Source organism: Sminthopsis crassicaudata, chromosome 4 (genome assembly GCF_048593235.1).
Source record: "Sminthopsis crassicaudata isolate SCR6 chromosome 4, ASM4859323v1, whole genome shotgun sequence".
Taxonomy (NCBI): Eukaryota; Metazoa; Chordata; class Mammalia; order Dasyuromorphia; family Dasyuridae; genus Sminthopsis; species Sminthopsis crassicaudata.
The window spans coordinates 201,584,697-201,606,269 of NC_133620.1; positions in this window are offsets into that span (position 1 = coordinate 201,584,697).

Sequence of the window (21,573 nt, forward strand, 5' to 3'; positions counted from 1 at the left end):
TGAAGTGGAAGAAATTCCACCATAAATCGAATATGTTTATTAATACACACTCTGTTCATCCCTCTCCTTTCTTTCTCTCAGATATAATAGGTTACCTTTGCCTCTTCATGAGATGTAGTACCACCACTTTACACTTTTTTATGATATAATTTCCTTTCCACCTCTAGTTTCTAGAACAAATTATACATGTGTTCTTTAAATATCTTTATGGCAGAAATATAGTTCTCAAGATTTCTTTTTACCTTTTTAGAAATCTCTTGAGTTCTGTATTTGAAAATCAAACATTTTGTGTAGATCTGGTTTTTTCATCAAGAATAGATGGAATTGACTTCCGGCCAAGATGGCAGCGTGGAGGCAGACAGCTGCTTGAGCTCCTCGTTTTCTCTCAGAACTCTCTTCATGACAAGCCTCTGACTTAATGCTTGACCCAGAAAGAAATCCACAAATTATCACCAAGAGAAGACATCCTTGAAAGTCGCCAGAAAAGGTCTGTGTTTGTTCGGGGGAGGGTCAATCAGACTGGGCGCAGACTGAGGGCAGACAGCCAGAGCAAGACAGGCAGCTCACACAGCTCAGACCGGAGGGGGAGGGGTGTGATCTCTGCCGTTTCTGTGAAAGGGCTTTTGCCCCAGTGTGGATGCTCCATCTTGGCAGCAAGCCAGGAGCAGCAGAGAGGGTGTAAACACCGGAGGTGAAGATTAAAATCCCAGAAAGTCAGCGTCTCTCAGAGCCCGGCCACCCCCAACCCCCACCTGGACTGACTCCGTGCGTTCTCAGAGCCTCAGAGCGCAGACTCAGTACAGTCATTGCTGTTCTGTTAGTGGCTCTCTGCTGCCCTACCCCCAGTCTGTGGAGGAAGCCCATTAATAACATCCAGCCCTATCCCCCGCAAAACAGACCAATTGTTTCTCTTGTCAGTTTGTTTTCTTTGATTCCTACTCTGACAAAATGAACAAAAAATTCAAAAGGGCTCTAACCATTGACAGCTTCTGTGTGGAGAGGGAGCAGACTTCAAATGCTGAGGAGACTAGGAACAGAATGTCCCCAGATGTATCCCCTGGGAGGGATATAAGCTGCTCCTCAATACAAAAGAACCTCATAGAGGAAATCAAAAAGGCTCTCACAAGAGAGCTGGAAGAGAAATGGGAAAAGGAAAGGGAAGCTTGGCAAGAGAGCCTGGAGAAGTCATCCCATGCATTCAAAGACAGAATGGATAAAGAAATCAAATCATTGATAAACAAGATTAGTGAGCTGGAAAAGGTAAACAACTCCAAGGAAAACAGGATTAGTGAGCTGGAAAAGGTAAACAACTCCAAGGAAAACAGGATTAGAGAGCTGGAAAAAGAAATCAGCTCTCTAAAAAATAAAATGGATAAAATGGAAAAAAATTCCATAGAAGATAAAAACTCAATTGGACAATTACAAAGAGATATTAAAAAAGTGAGTGAAGAAAATACATCATTGAAAATTAGACTGGAACAAGTAGAAATGAATGACTCAAGGAGAAACCATGAGGGAGTCAAGCAAAACCAGAGAAATGAAACAATTGAAAAGACTGTCAAGTACCTTACCAGAAAGACAACAGACCTGGAAAACAGATCCAGGAGAGACAATTTGAGAAGAATCGGACTCCCTGAAAAATGGGAGGAAAAAAAGAGCTTGGACACCATTTTCGAGGAAATTATCAAAGAGAACTGCCCAGACGTTTTGGAAACAGAGGGTAAAATAGACATTGAGAAAATTCATCGATCACCTACTGAAAGGGACCCTAAAATCAAAACGCCAAGAAATATAGTGGCCAAGTTCAAGAACCATCAGACAAAGGAAAAGATATTGGAAGCTGCTAGAAAAAAAACAATTCAGATATGGAGGATCCACAATAAGGATAACACAGGATCTAGCAGCATCCACATTAAAAGAACGCAGGGCCTGGAACATGATATTCCGAAAGGCTAAGGAACTTGGTATGCAGCCAAGAATAACTTACCCAGCAAGAATGAGCATCGTTTTCCAGGGAAGAAGATGGACATTTAACGAAATAAATGAATTCCATCTATTTTTGATGAAAAAACCAGACCTACATAAGAGGTTTGATCTTCAAATACAGAACTCAAGAGACTTCTAAAAAAGGTAAAAAGAAATCTTGAGAACTATACTTCTGTCAAAAAAATATGTAAAGAACATATGTACAATTTGTCTTAGAAACTAGAGGTGGAAAGGAGATTATATCATAAAAAAGTATAAAGTGGTGGTACTACATCTCATGAAGAGGCAAAGGTAATCTATTATATCTGAGAGAAAGAAAGGAGGGAGATGAACATAGCGTGTATCAATAGACATATTCGATTTATGGTGAAACTTCTTCCACTTCATTGAAAAGTGAAAGGGAAGGAGTAAGCTAAGGGGAAGGGAATACAGTAATTTCGAGGAAAAGGGGTAAAATAAGGGGAGGATCTTTAAGGTGGGGGAGGGATCCTAAAAAGGGAGGGCTGTGAAAAGCAAGTGGTGTTTACCAGTTTAATACTGGATAGGAGGGTAAAAGGGAAGGAAAGGGGAAAAGCATAAGCAGGGGTTAATAGGATGGCAAGCAATATAGAATTAGTCCTTCTAACCATAAATGTGAATGGGGCAAACTGCCTTATAAAGAGGAAGCAGTTAGTAGACTGGATTAAAAGTCAGAATCCTACTATAATGTTGTTTACAGGAAACACACCTGAAACAGGATGAGACATTCAAACTAAAAGTAAAAGGGTGGAGCAGAATCTATTATGCTTCAGGCAAAACCAAAAAAGCAGGAGTAGCCATCCTCATCTCAGATCAAGCAAAAACAAAAATTGATCTAATTAAAAGAGATAAGGAAGGGCATTATATCCTGCTAAAGGGAAGCATCAATAGTGAAGCAGTATCAATATTAAACATGTATGCACCAAGTGGTGCAGCATCTAAATTCTTAAAAGAGAAATTAAGAGAGCTGCAAGAGGAAATAGATAGCAAAACTATAATAGCGGGAGATCTCAACCTTGCACTATCAGAATTAGATAAATCAAACCACAAAATAAATAAGAAAGAAGTCAAATAGAATACTAGAAAAGTTTGATATGATAGATCTTTGGCGAAAGCTAAATGGAGACAGAAAGGAATATACTTTCTTCTCAGCAGTTCATGGAACCTATACAAAAATTGATCATATACTAGGGCATAAAAACCTCAAAATCAAATGCAGTAAGGCAGAAATAGTAAATGCATCCTTTTCAGACCATAATGCAATCAAAATAACATTTAATAAAAAGCCAGGGGAAAATAGACCAAAAAATAATTGGAAACTACAAAATCTTATACTAAAGAATGATTGGGTAAAACAGCAAATCATAGACATAATTAATAACTTCACCCAAGAAAATGACAATAATGAGACATCATACCAAAATGTGTGGGATACAGCCAAAGCAGTAATTAGGGGAAGTTTTATATCTCTACAGGCCTACTTGCATAAAATAGAGAAAGAGAGGGCCAACGAATTGGGTTTACAACTAAAATTGCTAGAAAAGGAACAAATTAAAAACCCCCAGACAAACACAAAACTTGAAATTCAAAAAATAAAAGGTGAGATTAATAAAATTGAAAGTAAAAAAACTATTGAATTAATTAATAAAACTAAGAGTTGGTTTTATGAAAAAACCAACAAAATAGACAAACCCTTAGTAAACCTGATTAAAAAAAGGAAAGAGAAAAAGCAAATTGATAGTCTTGAAAATTAAAAGGGTGAACTCACCACTAATGAAGAGGAAATTAGAACAATAGTTAGGAGCTACTTTGCTCAACTTTATGCCGATCAATTCGATAACTTAAATGAAATGGAAGAATACCTTCAAAAATATAGCTTGCCCAGATTAACAGAGGAAGAAGTAAGTAGTCTAAATAGTCCCATCTCAGAAAAAGAAATAGACCAAGCTATTAACCAACTTCCTAAGAAAAAGTCCCCAGGACCAGATGGATTTACAGGTGAATTCTACCAAACATTTAAAGAACAACTAACTCCAATGCTATGTAAACTATTTGAAAAAATAGGGATTGAAGGAGTCCTACCAAATTCCTTCTATGACACAGACATGGTACTGATACCTAAACTAGGTAGATCGAAAACTGAGAAAGAAAACTATAGACCAATTTCCTTAATGAATATTGATGCTAAAATCTTAAATAAGATATTAGCAAATAGACTTCAGAAAATCATCCCCAGGATAATACACTATGACCAAGTGGGATTTATACCAGGAATGCAGGGCTGGTTTAATATTAGGAAAACTATTAGTATAATTGACCATATTAATAATCAAATTAATAAAAACCATATGATCATCTCAATAGATGCAGAAAAGGCATTTGATTAAATCCAACATCCATTCCTACTAAAAACGCTTGAGAGTATAGGAATAAATGGACTATTCCTTAAAATAATAAGGAGCATATATTTAAAACCTTCAGTAAACATCATATGTAATGGTGATAAACTAGAACCTTTCCCTGTAAGATCAGGAGTGAAACAAGGTTGCCCACTATCACCATTACTATTCAATATAGTACTAGAAACTCTAGCCTTGGCAATAAGAGCCGAGAAAGAGATTCAAGGAATTAGAGTAGGAAATGAAGAAATCAAATTGTCACTTTTCGCAGATGACATGATGGTATACTTAGAGAACCCCAAAGACTCTGCTAAAAAGCTATTAGAAATAATTCAGAATTTTAGCAAAGTCGCAGGATACAAAATAAATCCTCATAAATCCTCAGGATTTTTATACATTACCAACACAATCCAACAGCAAGAGATACAAAGAGAAATTCCATTCAAAATAACAGTCGATAGTATCAAATATTTGGGAATATATCTACCAAAGGAGAGTCAGGAATTATATGAGCAAAATTACAAAACACTTGCCACAAAAATAAAGTCAGATTTAAATAATTGGAAAGACATTCAATGTTCTTGGATAGGCCGAGCAAATATAATAAAGATGACAATACTCCCCAAACTAATCTATTTATTTAGTGCTATACCAATCAGACTCCCAAGAAACTATTTTAATGACCTAGAAAAAATAACAACAAAATTCATATGGAAGAATAAAAGGTCGAGAATTGCAAGGGAACTAATGAAAAAAAAGTCAGAGGAAGGTGGTCTAAGTGTACCTGATTTAAAGCTATATTATAAAGCAACAGTCACCAAAACCATTTGGTATTGGCTAAGAAATAGACTAGTTGATCAGTGGCATAGGTTAGGTTCACAGGACAAGATAGTGAATAAATATAGCAATCTAATCTTTGACAAACCCAAAGATCCCAAATTTTGGGATAAGAATTCATTATTTGACAAAAACTGCTGGGAAAACTGGAAATTAGTATGGCAGAAACTAGGCATGGACCCACATTTAACACCACATACTAAGATTAGATCAAAATGGGTCCAAGATTTAGGCATAAAGAACGAAATCATAAATAAATTGGAGGAACATGGGATGGTTTACCTCTCAGACTTGTGGAGGAGGAAGGAGTTTGTGTCCAAGGGAGAACTGGAGACCATTATTGATCACAAAATAGAACATTTTGATTACCCCAAATTAAAAAGTTTCTGCACAAACAAAACTAATGCAAACAAGATTAGAAGGGAAGTAACAAATTGGGAAAAAATTTTTACAGTTAAAGGTTCTGATAAAGGCCTCATCTCCAAAATATACAGAGAATTGACTTTAATTTATAAGAAATCACGCCATTCTCCAATTGATAAATGGTCAAAGGATATGAACAGACAATTTTCAGATGATGAAATTAAAACTATTTCCACTCATATGAAAGAGTGTTCCAAATCACTATTGATCAGAGAAATGCAAATTAAGACAACTCTGAGGTATCATTACACACCTGTCAGATTGTCTAAGATGACAGGAACAAATAACGATGAATGTTGGAGGGGCTGTGGGAAAACTGGGACACTGATGCATTGTTGGTGGAGTTGTGAAAGAATCCAACCATTCTGGAGAGCAATCTGGAATTATGCCCAAAAAGTTATCAAAATGTGCATACCCTTTGACCCAGCCATACTACTACTGGGCTTATACCCCAAGGAACTACTAGAGAAGGGAAAGGGTCCTGTGTTAGGATTACTAGGTGAGAACTCAGGTTGTCTGGACAGTGACAAGGTGAGAATTCAGGTTGTCTGGACAATTACAAGGTGAAAACTCAGGTTGACTTGATAGAAGGAGCAAGCTCATTGGCTGAAGCGGTTCTTCCCAGAAGCCCTTGCATTATCCCACGCCCATTCTCTGGGAGGATAAAAGAGAGGACAGCCAGAGATAGAAGAAGACTCTGCATTGCATCAGGCTTGACGGGGCTCTCTGCAGGAAGGGAAGTCACTTCTCTGGACAAGAGTTAACAGCAACTGCCTGGAGACAACGGTTCGTTACAGGAAGAAGAATCTGTCGGAGAGATTTGAGTAGAAGACACAGCAGATCTCTTCCCAGAGAGTGATCCGGCAGCTTCTAGAGACGACAGCCTCTCTTTTATCCTCCCAGAGAATGGGCGTGGGATAATGCAAGGGCTTCTGGGAAGAACCGCTTCAGCCAATGAGCTTGCTCCTTCTATCAAGTCAACCTGAGTTCTCACCTTGTAATTGTCCAGACAACCTGAATTCTCACCTTGTCACTGTCCAGACAACCTGAGTTCTCACCTAGTAATCCTAACAGTCCTGTATGTGCCAAAATGTTTGTGGCAGCCCTTTTCATAGTGGCTAGAAGCTGGAAGATGAATGGATGTCCATCAATTGGAGAATGGTTGGGTAAACTATGGTATATGAATGTTATGGAATATTATTGTTCTATAAGAAATGACCAACAGGAGAAATACAGAGAGGCTTGGAGAGACTTACATCAACTGATGCTGAGTGAAACGAGCAGAACCAGAAGATCATTATACACTTCAACAATGATACTGTACGAGGATGTATGCTGATGGAAGTGGATTTCTTCAACATAGAGAAGAGCTAATCCAATTCCAATTGATTAATGATGGACAGAACCAGCTACATCCAGAAAAGGAACACTGGGAAATGAATGTAAACTGTTATTTTTACCTTCTGAATCCAATTCTTCCTGTGCAACAAAAAATTCGGTTCTACACACATATATTGTATCTAAATTATACTGTAATCTATTTAACATATATAAGACTGCTTGCCATCTGGGGGAGGGGGTTGGGGGAGGAAGGGAAAAAATCTGAATAGAAGTAAGTGCAAGGGATAATGTTGTAAAAAATTACCCATGCATATGTACTGTCAAAAAATGTTATAATTATAAAATAAAAAAAAAAATTAAAAAAAAAAAAAAAAAAAAAAAAAAAAAAAAAAAAAAAAAAAAAAAAGAATAGATGGAATTAATTTATTTCGTTAAATGTCTATCTTCTCCCCTGGAAAATGATGCTCATTTTTGCTAGGTAAGTTATTATTGGCTTCATACCAAGTTCCTTAGCCTTTCAGAATATCATATTCCAGGCTCTTTGTTCCTTTAATGTGGACACTACTAGATCCTGGGTTATCCTTATTGTGGCTTCTCCATATCTGAATTGCTTTTTTTCTAGCAGCTTCCAGTATTTTTTCCTCCATAAGATGGTTCCTGAATTTGGCCACTATATTTCTTGGCATTTTGATTTTAGGGTCCCTTTCAATAGGTGATCGATGAATTTTTTCAATGTCTATTTTACCTTCTGTTTCCAAAATGTCTGGGCAGTTCTCTTTGATAATTTCCTGGAAAATAGTGTCCAGGCTCTTTTTTTCCTTACATTTTTCAGGAACTCCGATTATTCTCAAATTTTCTCTCCTGGATCTGTTTTCTAGGTCTGTTGTCTTTCCAATAAGGTACTTGACATTCTTTTCAATTGTTTTGTTTTTTCTGGTTTGGCTTGACTACTTCTTGGTTTCTCCTTGAGTCATTCATTTCTACTTGTTTGAGTCTAAATTTCAATGATGTATTTTCTTCACTCACTTTTTTATATCTTTTTGTAATTGTCCAATTGAGTTTTTAAGTGAGTTTTTTTTTCTTCTATGGAATTTTTGCCCCATTTCATCCATTTTATTTTTAGAGAGCTGTTTTCTTTTTCCAACTCACTAATTTTATTTCTCAATGATTTGTTTTCTTTATCCACTCTTTCTTTAAATGCCTGGGATGAGTTCTCCAGACTCTCTTGCCAAGCTTCCCTTTCCTTTTCCCATTTTTCTTCTATCTTTCTTGTGAGAGACTTTTTGATTTCCTCTATGAGAGTCTTATGTATTGAGGAGCAGATCATATCCCCCCTTAGGGGAAATCCCTGGAAACAATCTGCTTTTAGTCTCCTCAGTGTTTGAGGTCTGATCTCTCTCCATACAGAAGCTGTCAATGGTTAGAGCCCTTTTAAATTTTTTGTTCATTTTGTCAGAGTGGGAATTGGAGAAAACAAATTGACAAGAGAAACAAGTGATCTGTTTTTTTGGGGGGATGGGGCTGGATGGTGTTACTAGGCTTCCTCTACAGACTGCGGAAGATAGCAGCGAGGCACTAACAGGACAGCGATGGCTGTGCTGCGCTCTGAGACTCTAAGAATGCGCTGAGTCACTTTGGGTGGGTGGTGGGGGTGGCTGGGTCCCAAGAGACGCTAGCCTTTTGGGGTTTTATTCTTCACCTCTGGTGTTTACACCCTCTCCACTGCTCCTGGCTTGCTGCCAAGACAGAACATCCACACTGGGGTAAAAGTCTTTTTGCAGAAACCAAAGAGATCACACCCCTCCTCCCTCTGGTCTGAGCTGTGTGAGCTGCCTGCCTCTTGCTGCCTGCCCTCAGTCTGCAACAGTCTGTTCATCCTCTCCCCCAAGTAAACACAGACCTTCTCTGGCAAATTTCAAGGATGTCTTCTGTTGGTGATTATTTGTGGGTTTCTTTTCTGGTTAAGCATTAATTCCTAAGCTTATCATGAAGTAAGTCCTGAAAGAAAACGCAGAGCTCAAGCAGCTGTCTGCCTCCATGCCGCCATCTTGGCCAGAAGTTCTATTTATTTATTTTTAAATATTCATTAAAATTTTTTAATTCCATTATTGTTCTGTAAGAAATGACCAGCAGGATGAAAACAGAGAGGCTTGGAAAGACTTACATGAACTGATACTAGGTGAAATGAGCCGAACCAGGAGATCATTATACACTTCAACAACAATACTGTATGAGGCTGTATTTCGATGGAAGTGGTTATCTTCAATAAAGAGAAGATCTAATTCAGTCCCAATTGATCAATGATGGACAGAATCAGCCACACCCAGAAAAGGAACACTGGGAAATGAGTATAAACTGTTTGCATTTTTTGCTTTTCTTTCCAGGTTATTTTTACATTCTAAATTCAATTCTTCCTGTTCAGCAAGAGAATTGTTCAATTCTGCACACATATATTGTATCTAGGATATACTATAACATAATTAACATGTATAAGATTGCTTGCCATCTAGGGGAGGGGTTAGAGCGAGGGAAAAGAAAAGTTGGAACAGAAGTGAGTAGAAGCTATAATGTTGTAAAAAATTACCCAGGCATATCTTCTATCAATAAAAGTTAAAATAAAAAATAAAATAAAGTAACTGTAAAAAAAGTTGAATTTCAAATTCTGTCTTTTGCTTTTCCTTTACCTATTGAGAAGGCAAGCAATATGATATCAGTTAGAAATGTGTATAAATGTGATAACATTTTCATGTTATCACAGTTGCAAAAAAAAAAAAAAGGCAAGAAAAATAAACTGGGAAAAAATTATGCTTCAATATACATTCAGAGTTCATCAGTTTTCTCTGAAAGTGGATAACATTTTTCATCATAGATCCTTTGGAATTATCTTGGACTATCATCTTCATCAGTGTTGCTAGATATTCCACAATTTAATTGTCTTTGCAATATGACTGTTTTTGTGTATAATGTTCTCCAGTAGTTTTCTTTCCCAAATTTATCCTCTCTTTGAAAGCCACCTTTTTTGTTTTTCATTTTACTTTATTTGTGGCATTGTTACTGTTTTTTAATTGATAGCAAAGAAGTTAGCTTTTACACAAAACTTCATCCTTGAATCCTTAAGTATTTTTATTTATTACTTTAATATTAACAAGCATTAATTTTAAATGCAAGGAATCTAAGACTAAACATGTTTGGAATCAATTCACTTATTCATTATATATTGCTACCTTACATAATAAAGGTCAAAGATTCCACAGATTTTCATTATGAAGGTTATGGCAAGCAAATGCAATTTTTTTCTCTAAAAAATATTTCAGTTGGTGATACAACAGGAATTACTAGAATAATTTGAAAGAAAATCAGATACTATTGGCAGAATATGTAGAACTAGTAAATTCATATAATTTTTCAGAGAATGAATTTTTGGAAATTTTTACTATGATCTGGATAATTTTTGATATGTGAAGAAAAAAAAAGAACAGTTTAAATGATTCAATGAGTTATAGTTGGTTAAATGTCACCTTTGAAATGTTTTGATTTAATACGCTGTAATTGTTTATATAGTCACACCTTACTCTCTGCTTAAATATAGTTCTGAAGATCTTTGCAGTAAATTATAATAATGGCAAATTTTGCTGTTAAAACAAATAATACTATTCCATTATAAAAGGGGCTCAAATGTATTGCCAGTTTCTCATGAACATAATTTTCTGAATAGCATTTCTAAAGCTCCCTTACTTGGATAATCTTGTTTTGGGGGAAAATTCAAAGATTAGTTTGATAAGCATTTGTTCATATATTAATGCAATTTTTCTTTTGTTAAGTTATGTCTTTTTTATGAGCCCTTTTGTGGTTTTCTGGGGGAAGTTATTGGATTGGTTTGCCATTTTCTCCTCCAACTCATTTTACAGGTGAGGAAACTTTTGTAAACAGGTTAAGGGACTTGCCAAATTGACTGATAATAACATAGCTGGAAAAATAGGTAATTTGTATAAAATGTACTATTAGGTTTTAAACACAGGTTGATAATTCAGAAAATTGGACCAAAACTTAAATTGGATTTAAGTGAGAAGGGTTGCACAAAGTCATTAGCCTCATTCTTTCTATGAAAGTCATTGAAATTCACTGGCAAGGCATAAGCCAAGACAATTGGTGATAGCTCAGGTTACAGAGGACAACTTCATTGTCTGACCAACCTCTGAGGGTTTCAGAATTCTAATGTCAGCTACCTTCATGGCTATTGAGAAAAAATATTCTCATCTACCCATTCTGCTGGTGAAAATTTTCATATGCTTAGGGTTAACACTCATCAAACTCACCAATAGATTTGAGGCCTATCAGTTATCCTCGACCTGTTTTAGCCCACTTGCTGAAGTGGTTTACTAGGGTGTGACTACTGCACATGCCTTACCTTCTTGGAGGCACATGTGAAAGCTATATGACTGGTTATAGACTATAAGTGGATGAGTAACCCTGAAAAGTGCTCATCAAGTCCTCACTGCAGAAGTGCTAGTCTTTCCTTAATACTCCATACATCAAAATTTATAAGCTGAAACTGAATAAATACAAAAGTAAATTCTTATACTTGAGCTAATATAATCAACTTCAAAAGTATGCAAACAGTAGTATAGTTATATAGCTAGGCATCTTAAAAATCAAAGGGATTATTGAGAACTATCTACATGCTCAGTATTGATTTCATACTGATTGATTTCATACTGATTGAAATCATACTGATTGTTTCATATTGATTTCAATAATCTAATAGAAACAAAAATGGTTTCCATATTAGAATTTATTAAAAGGGGAATAGAGAACAGAACTATATAGCTGACCATTCCATTATCCTCAACCCTGCTCATACTACACTGATAATTATGTGTTCAGTTTAAGGGACCAAATGTTAAGAATTGTCTTTATGATCTAAAACACTTTGTAATAGTTAACAATCTAATATAACCAAAAGAATGATAAGATCATTGCTATAAGAGTATAATTTGATGAAACTGGCAATGACACATGTTTAATGTGGAGAAGAGAAGACTCAAGAGGCTACATAATAACTGTCTTCAGATAGTCATGTCAAAGAAAAATGAACACTTCCTTTACTTAGCTCCAGTTAGCAGAATTGGAAGCAAGGCATAGGAGACTTCTGGGGGTGGAACCAAGATGGCAGAGAGCAGACTCTGTCTCTCTGTAATCTCCTCTACCTTTCACTCAAACCAACAGCAGATTAAGCCTCTAAACTGTTTTTAAAGTCAAAGAATCCACAAACATTTGGAATACAATCTTCTTTATAGAAGAAGATACCTTGGAAGAACTTCAGAACAGGTCTGTTTCAGTTGTTCAGGGGGACAATCTGCTGAGCTCACACTGCAGCACTGAGAGATCAGGGCAAGAAGGTGGAGTGGGGAGCTGGAGCATTGTAGCTTCTTGGTTGCAAGCAGGTGTTTTGGTAGATTCATGGAGAGAGAGAACAGACTTCAAATCCTGAGGTTCCTAAAGGCAAAACAACTTCAGAAGAAGCTCTAAAGAGAAATATGAGCTGGTCCCCATTTCACAAGCCTTTGTTTGAAGATTGTGTAAAAGATCTTAGAAGAGAGAAGAAAAATGGGGAAATGAAATGAGATCATTGCAAAAAGGAATAGAAAAAATGCAATTGACAAAAAAATTAATTGGCAAATTGCAAAAAGAGCTAATAAAGGTAACTGAAGAAAATAATACACTCAAAATTAGAACTGAACAAATGGAAGTGAATGACTCAATAAGACTTCAAGAATCAGTCAAACAAAAAAAATGACAAATAGAAGAAAATATGAAATATTTCCTAGTAAAAACAACTGACCTGGAAAATAGATCTAGGAAAGACAATCTAAGGATTATTGGGCTTCCTGAAAGCCATGATGAAAAACAGATCCTAGACATTATCTTACAAGAAATCATAAAATAAAATTATTCTGATATTTCAGAATCAAAAGGTAAAATAACCATCAAAAGAATCCACTTATCATCTCCTGAAAAAGACCCCAAAATTAAATCCCCAAAGAATATCGTGTCTAAATTGCATAACTATCATATCAAGGAAAAGATATTGCAAGCAGACAGAAAGAAACAATTTAAATACTGAGGAGCCAGAATTAGGATTACCCAGGACTGAACATCTTCTGCTTTAAAGCTTCAAAGGGCCTAGAATCTGATATTTCAAAAAGCAAAGGAACTGGGATTGTAGCCAAGAAGCAACTATCCAGCTATAATGATCATTATCTTTCAGGGCAGAAGAGGTATATTAATGGTATAAGGGAATTTCACTTATTTCTACTGAAAAGAACAGAACTGAACAAAAAATTTGATCTTCAAATACAGAACTCAAGAGAAGCATAAAAAGATAAAAAAGAAAGAACTCTTGTAAACTATATTTCTGTTATGGGTATAATCTGATTTTATTATGATAATATGAAAAAGAAACCAGAGGCAGAAAGGGGATCATTCTGGAAGAAGAGGAAAATGGAGGTAAAATAAAGGAGATTACATTTCATGAAAAGGCAAAGAAAGACTAGTATAATTGAGGGAAAGAAGGGAGGGGGGTTAGGATTGTGTAAATCTTATTTTCATCAGATTTGGCTCTAAGAGAGAATATCAGACATATTTGTTTGATGATTATGATGATTATGATATCATATATGGTATCATAAAGAAACTTGTCTCACCTTATAGGGAAACAGGAGGGAAAGAGGAAAAAGAAAGGGAAAGACTAATAGAAGGGAAAACAAAAGGATTAGGGGAAAAGTGTAAAAAATGGGGAGGAGCTCTAAAGAGTGAGGACTTTTTGAGGGAGGTGATCATCAAAAAGAAAATACTGGAAAGGAGGGAAGGGGAAGAGGAAAGAGAAAAGCATAATCTAAAGTAAATAAGATGGCAGGAAATACAGAATTAATTATTTTAACTATAAATGTGATTGGGATGAATTCCCCCATAAAACAGAAGTGGATAGAAGATTGGATAAAAAGCTAGAATCCTACAGTAAGTTCTTTACAAGAAACACATTTAAATCATAGTGATACATACAGAATGATGTTAAAGGTCTCTAGCAGAATATATTATGCTGTAGGTGAAGAAAAAAAAAAAAAAGCAGGGTTGCAATCCTGGTCTCAGATCAAGTAAAAGCAAAAACAGATCTAATTAAAAGAGATAAGGAAGGAAACTACATCTTACTAAAGGGTAACATAGATAATAAAGCAATATTAATACTAAACATACATGTACCAAGTGGTATATCATGGAAATTGCTAGAGAAGAAATTAAGAGAGATGTAAGCAGAAATAGATAGCAAAAGTATACTACTGGGGGATCTCAAACTTGCTCTCTCAGAAATAGATAAATTGAATCACAAAACAAATAAGAAAGCACTTAAGGAGGCAAACAAAATGTTAGAAAAGTTAGGTATGATAGATTTTTGGAGAAAATTAAATGGAGAGAGAAAGGAGTGTACTTTTTTCTCAGCAGTTCATGGAGCTTATACAAAAATTGAAATCAAATCAGAATCAAAAATTGAAATCAAAATCAAATGCAGAAAGGAAGAAATAGTAAATACATTTTTTTCAGATCATGGTGCAATATAAGTTACATGCAATATAAGATCAGGAGAAAATAGACCAAAAATTATTTGGAAACTAAATAATCTCATCCTAAAGAATGAATGGGTGAAGCAGCAAAGCATAGATACAATTAATAATTTCATCCAAGAGAGTGACAATAATGAGTCAGCATACCAAAACTTGTGGGATGCAGTCAAAGCAATAATAAGGGGAAATTTTATGTCTCTAGATGCTTATTTGCATAAAATAAAGAGAAAATCTGAATTGTGCTTGCAACTAAAAAAGCTAGAAAAAGAACAAATTAGAAACCCCCCATTCAAACACAAGCTTGAAATTCTAAAAATAAAAGGAAAGAATAATAAAATTGAAAGTAAAAAAAAAAAAACTATTGAATTATAAATAAAACCAAAAGTTGATTTTATGAAAAAAAAACAAACAAACAAAATAAATGAACCTTTAGTTAATTTTATTAAAAAAAGGAAAGAGGAAAATCAAATTGTTAGTCTCAAAAATGAAAAGGGAGAACTTTCTACAAATGAAGAGTAAATTAGAGCAATAAATAGGAGTTACTTTGCCCAACTTTACGCCAATAAATTTGAAAACCAAAGTGAAATTGAGGAATACCTACAAAATTATAGATTGCCCAGATTAATAAAAGAGGAAATAAATTACTTAAATAGTCCTATTTTAGAAAAGGAAACATTACAAGCTATTAATCAACTCCCTAAGAGAAAATCCCCAGGGCCAGATGGATTTAGATATGAATTCTGCCAAGCATTTAAAGAACAATTAACTCCAATACTATATAAATTGTTTGTAAAAAATAGGGAACTAAGGACTCCTACCAAATTACTTTTATGACACAGACATGTGCTACCTAAACCAGATAAAACAAAAACAAAAAGAAAATTACAGACAAATCTCCCTAATCAATATTGATGCAATAATCTTAAATAAAATATTAGCAAAGAAATTACAGAAAATCATCCCCAGGATAATACACCATGATGTAGTAGAATTTATGCCAGGAATGCAGGGCTAGTTCAATATTAGGAAAACTATTAGCATAATTGACTAAATCAACAACCAAATTAACAAAAATAACATGATTATCTCAATACATGCAGAAAAAGCATTTGATAAAATTGAACATTCATTTGTATTAAAAACACTAGATAGTATAAGAATAAATGGACTTTTCAATAAAATAGCCAGCAGCATCTATTTAAAACCATCAGCAAGCATCATATATAATGGTGATACACTGGAACCATTCCCAATTAGATCAAGGGTGAAATAAGGTTGCCCACCATCACCATTACTTTTCAATGTTGTATTATTCTCCAATAGATAAATGGATAAAAGATATGGACAGTCAATTTTCAGATGAAGAAATTGAAACAATTTCTAGTCCTATGAAAAGGTGCTCCAAATCACTAGTCATCAGAGAAATGCAAATTACGAGAACTCTTAGGTACCACTACATACCTCTCAGATTGGCTAATGTCAGAAGAGATGTGGGAAAGCTGGGACACTGATACATTGCTGGTGTAACTGTGAACTGACCCAGCCATTCTGGAGAACAATTTGGAACTATGCTGAAAAAGTTATGAAACTGTGCACATCCTTTGACACAGCAGTGTTTTTACTGGACTTATATTCCAAAGAGATCTTAAAGAAGGGAAGGGACCCACATGTGCAAAAATGTTTGTGGAAGTCTTATTTGTAGTGACAAGAAATGGAAACTGAGTGAATGTCCATCAATTGGAGAATAGCTGAATAAATTATGGTATATGAATGTTATGAAATATTATTTTTCTTTAAGAAACAAGCAATAGGATGATTTCAAAGCAGCGTAGAGAGACAAGAACTGATACTAAGGGAAAGTAAAATGAGCAAAATCAGGAGATCATTACACAAAGTAACAAGATCACATTATGGTCAATTCTGAGGGACATGGCTCTCTTCAGCAATGGAATTATTTCAAATAAATTACAATTGTTCAGTGATGAAGAGAACCATCTACACCTAAAGAAAGGCCTGTGGGAACTGAGTGTGGACCACAACATAGCATTTTCATGCTTTCTGTTCATGTTTGCTTGCCTTTTGTTTTCCTTCTTAGATTTTTTTTTCTTTCTAAATCCAATTTTTCTTGTGCAGCAAGATAACTATATAAATATGTACACACATATTGGATTTAACATGTATTTTAACATATTTTACATATATTGCATTACCTCCCATCTAGGGGAGGGGGTGGGGGAAAGGAGAGAAAACTCTGGAATAGAAAGTTTTGCAAGGGTCAGTGTTGAAAAATTACCTGTGCATATGTATTGTAAATAAAAAAAAAAGTTTGTTTTTTTTAATCCAAAAAATGAAGCAATGCATAGAAGTTGCATGAAATAAATATTGATTGTTGATGAAATGGAAACACTTTGCATTGTAGAGAACTCAAAAAGGCGTTTCACTTCAAGGTGTTTCACTACTTTTTTTTTTGGAGGGATTTGCATACCATAGAGGAGATGAATTATGAGATATATTAGTAGGTATACATTAATAGATATATAGTTTCTCTAAATCCCATTTCTTCTCAAAACTTGAAATCTCTCAAAATAAAATACACAAGGAAAATAAATTCAATAAATATTTGTGGATTTAAATATCTTCTTATGGCTTTTTTACTTTTTAAAATCTCATTTTATTTCTTCTCTACACTACTTTGAGGGTTTCACTTTTTGTCACCTAACCAATTATTTTAATGATCTAGAGAGTGAAAGGCAAGATTTAAATTCAAGTCTTTTTTATTTTAGGTACTCTCCTTAGCTGTATCTAATTTTGAAGTGATTTATTTCCTTGAAACAGAATCATCAAATGTGAAGATAAATGAAATGTTGCCTGAGGAATTTGGAGAGGTAGTTAGGGTCCATGATTCCCTATAAACAGCACAAAATAAAAAGTTGGCATTTTAAAATCCCAGAAATGTATTATAACTTTTTCAGCTAATTTAAGTATTGTCTTTGTTTAAAACATAATGGTTCAATTTTTTTTACTAGAACTTTCTAAGTAGTTTGGGAGCTTCTGAAACCACTGTTGTCATTCAGCTGGTAAAGTCTGGTGGTATATTTTCTTTAAGATTATGAATTTTAACTTAAGTCTCCATGGATACCAAGGCAAATTTACTAAAGTTTCATCTTCATAAGGAGCAAATGGAATTTGTGAAATCATCTGTGATAGACTGCTTAAAGTCATGTTATTGTTCATTACTCTATGTTACAGTTGTGTAAACTTTATTTTTTTTTTGTTGTTTTTTTTTGCTGAGGCAGTTGGGGTTAAGTGACTTGCCCAAGGTCACACAGCTAGGAAGTGTCTGAGGTCAGAGTTGAACTCAGGTCCTCCTGACTTCAAGGCTGGTGCCATATCCACTGTGTCAACTAGCCACCCCAGTTGTGTAAACTTTAAAAGGTCTTACTATTTCTTAATTGAATAAGGCTTGTGAGTTTTATAACTATACACAAATCTCCAGGCTTGTGAATAAGTAATCAATACTCATTATTATATTTATTTCATAGAAATTTTAATCAGAGAAAGATATATGAATTCTGTTAGAACTAGAAAGAATCTTAGATACTATGGATTTCATCTCTCCCATTTAGAAGTTGAAGAAGCTTATGTCAAATGAACAAAAGATATACCCTAAATTATGCAAGTAATTTGAGAAACAGTTTGTCTTAATTACAAATCTTTGCATTGTTCTTTATGTCATGATGTTTCTGAAGCTGAAATAATGTCTTTCCCAGAGAAAATATAATAGTAAATAAAAAATTCATGCTGAGTGAAGAATGTGAAGCTTAAACTCTATGTCTTCTCCAAGACATGAAATACTTTTTCCCATTCATCATTACAATGAGACAGAGAATAGAGGGAGAAAGAAGAGTAGAGAAATAACTGAGATTTTTGAAGCCAAAATGAGTTTGAAGATAAGATGCAAGAAACATCAAGCTTTTAGAGAAACCAAACAATTAGGACAAGCTGATAAAAATAGTGAAGTAAGTGATAAAGCTGACCCATGAATAGAATTTTCATTTTTAATTATTAAGGAAATTTACATTAAAATTTCATCATGTAGTAAATTAATCAAGTGGTATTTGCCTTGATAAGGTATTTTTTTAAAAGGTCGTCATGGAACTTAATGAGATTTGAATTTTATTTTTTAATAACTTGAAATGAAGACTATGAGTTTCCATTAGTATTTGTAGGCAATAAATATAAATTATAAGGAAAAGAAGCAGGCAGAAAGAAAACTATGGGGTGAAGAAACAAACCATAGTTTACTATTGTAGACAGAGAACATATTATAATATTATTTATTCATTTTGCCACTTTTTAGATGGGATGAACACTTAAATCTGCTCAGGAAAATAGGGTTCAATACCATCTCTGAAGTCATTTCAAAAAATAGATTATAAAATTCCCAGGGTATTGAAACTTAAGGTAAAAACATCTTAACTAAAATTCTAAAAGATGGATAGGAAGTATAATAAAAAATAGGAAGTAAAACAATTGGAAGGATGAAGGCACAAATTGAATATATCAATGATTCCTGGAGAGTCCAGGGTGAATTTTATCAGGCTATATCTGCTGACTGGAACTCAGTCAACTAGAGGAACCAAAGTGAAAAAAATACTCGCATATACACATACATATTGATATACACAGACACAAACACATAGGCACATATGTATCTACAAAGTGTGACACATAATGTATCTATATATATGCATGCACATATGCATAAATGAATGCTAATATTATATGTGAATATATATACATGTATATATATATATTATATATATATATATATATGTGTGTGTGTGTGTGTGTGTGTGTGTGTGTGTGTGTGTGTCTACATGCGTACATTCTAATAAGACTACTTGCTGATAGTTTCAATTTCTAAATTACCTTTTTGGTTTTTATAATTTTTCATTGCCATATTGAGTTCACAGTGAAATAATAATATGCCAGTTAACTTAGAATAAATATCATCTTTCATATAAGAAGAACTGGTAGAGGAAAGCAGATTCAGAAAGAAAAGAAAAAAACACCACTTTTTTCATATCTTTTTATGGTTTATTATATTTTATATATTTATATTATATTTTATTTATTTGTCAGGTATTATATAGAGCATGTATAGGAAATTACTTTAGGGAATCATGTAACAGTTTAGGAGGAGTTTAAGTGGTTTAGCTCTAATTTATAACTTTTGCTTTGCCAGATTATATGTATGAACTTAAATGCAATTATAAATTAACATGATAACATGGGGTATCTCTGTTAATTTCCATATCATATATCCAATTCTCTATGACTTCAAAGTCTAGAAAACAAAAATACAGTTATTTTTCTTTTCCTTTTTTTTCTTGAAAGGTAAGTTCAATTAAGACAATGATCCAAGAAAATGTCAATGTTTAAATGTTGAAAAATGAATTAGAAGATTTTTACATGTAATTTAGAAATATTTAATAAAATATGGGTCTAAATATAAATATATGTATATTTTATTATTTCATATGTTTTGGTAAATATTTCCAAATTACATGTACATTTTTTTATCTATTTATTTATCTAATGAAAGACATTCATGTAGGAGAGAAAATCTAGGTAGGTACAGTCAGGAGAAATCTGAATTAAAGTTTGACCTTTGACACTTCCTAATTCAATTACTAATGTGTAAATCACTTATTCCCTCAGACTTTTTTTCCTATAAAATGGGAAATATTATAGATTTAATCTCACATTTTTCTTTTATAACAATGAGAATATATATTAAGCTCTTTGTGAACAATACAACAATAAAAGCAAAAGTTATAAATGTGTCAACCCTCCCCTCCCAAAAATACCCCGCAGTACAACCAAGCCCAGCATGGACAGAGAGAACAAAAGTATATACATAGGAGGAAATAGGATACAAGATATGTAATCATAACTATGAATGTGAATGAGATGAACTCTCCTATAAAATGGAATCAAATATCAGAGTGATATATAGAATCCTATAATGTGTTGTTTATAAGAAACATATTTGATACAGAGAGACATATGAAATAAAGGTATAAGGATGAAACAAATTTTATTATGCTTCAGCTGAAGTAAAAAAAAAAAAAAGTAGAGGTAGTAATTCTGCTATCAGTAAAAGTATATAGATCTAATTAAAAGAAGGAAAGTACATCTTGATAGAGGGTACTATAAACAATGAAGTCATAGTGATGTTAATGTGTATGCACCAAGTGGTAGAGCAGGCAAATTCCTAGAAAAGATTTTAAGCCAGCTACAAGAAGAAATTAACAGCAAAACTATTTGAGTGGGGGATGTCATGCTTCCCCTCTGAAAATCAGTTAAATCTAATCACAAAAATAAACAAGTAACTAGGGAGGTTAATAGGAATCTCAAAAAAACATAGATATGATATACCTCTGAAGAAACTTCAATAAAGAAAGGAATATATCTTTTTTTCTTAGTCCTTGGCACCTCACCTAAACATAGCAGGACATAAAAATCTCATGATCAAATGCAGAAAAAAAAACAATAGTAAATCCTTCCTTTTCAGATCATGATACAATAAAAATAATATTCAATAAAGTGCCAGGGAAAGCTAGACTAAAAAACAATTGGAAATTAAATTATATAATTCCAAAAAAATGAGTGAGTCAAATAATAAATCTCAGAAACAATCCATATTTTCATCCAAGAGAATGGCAATAACGAGACAACATACCAAAAATCTAAGGAATGCTGCCAAAACAGTTCTTAGGGGAGATTTTGCTTCTCTAAATAGGTACATGAATATAATGGAGAAGGAGCAGATCAATGAATTGGGCATGGAACTAACAAAGCTAGAAAAAGAACATATTAAAATCCCCAAATCAAATATAAAATATAAATTCTGAAACTTAAAGGGGAGATTGATAAAATTGAAA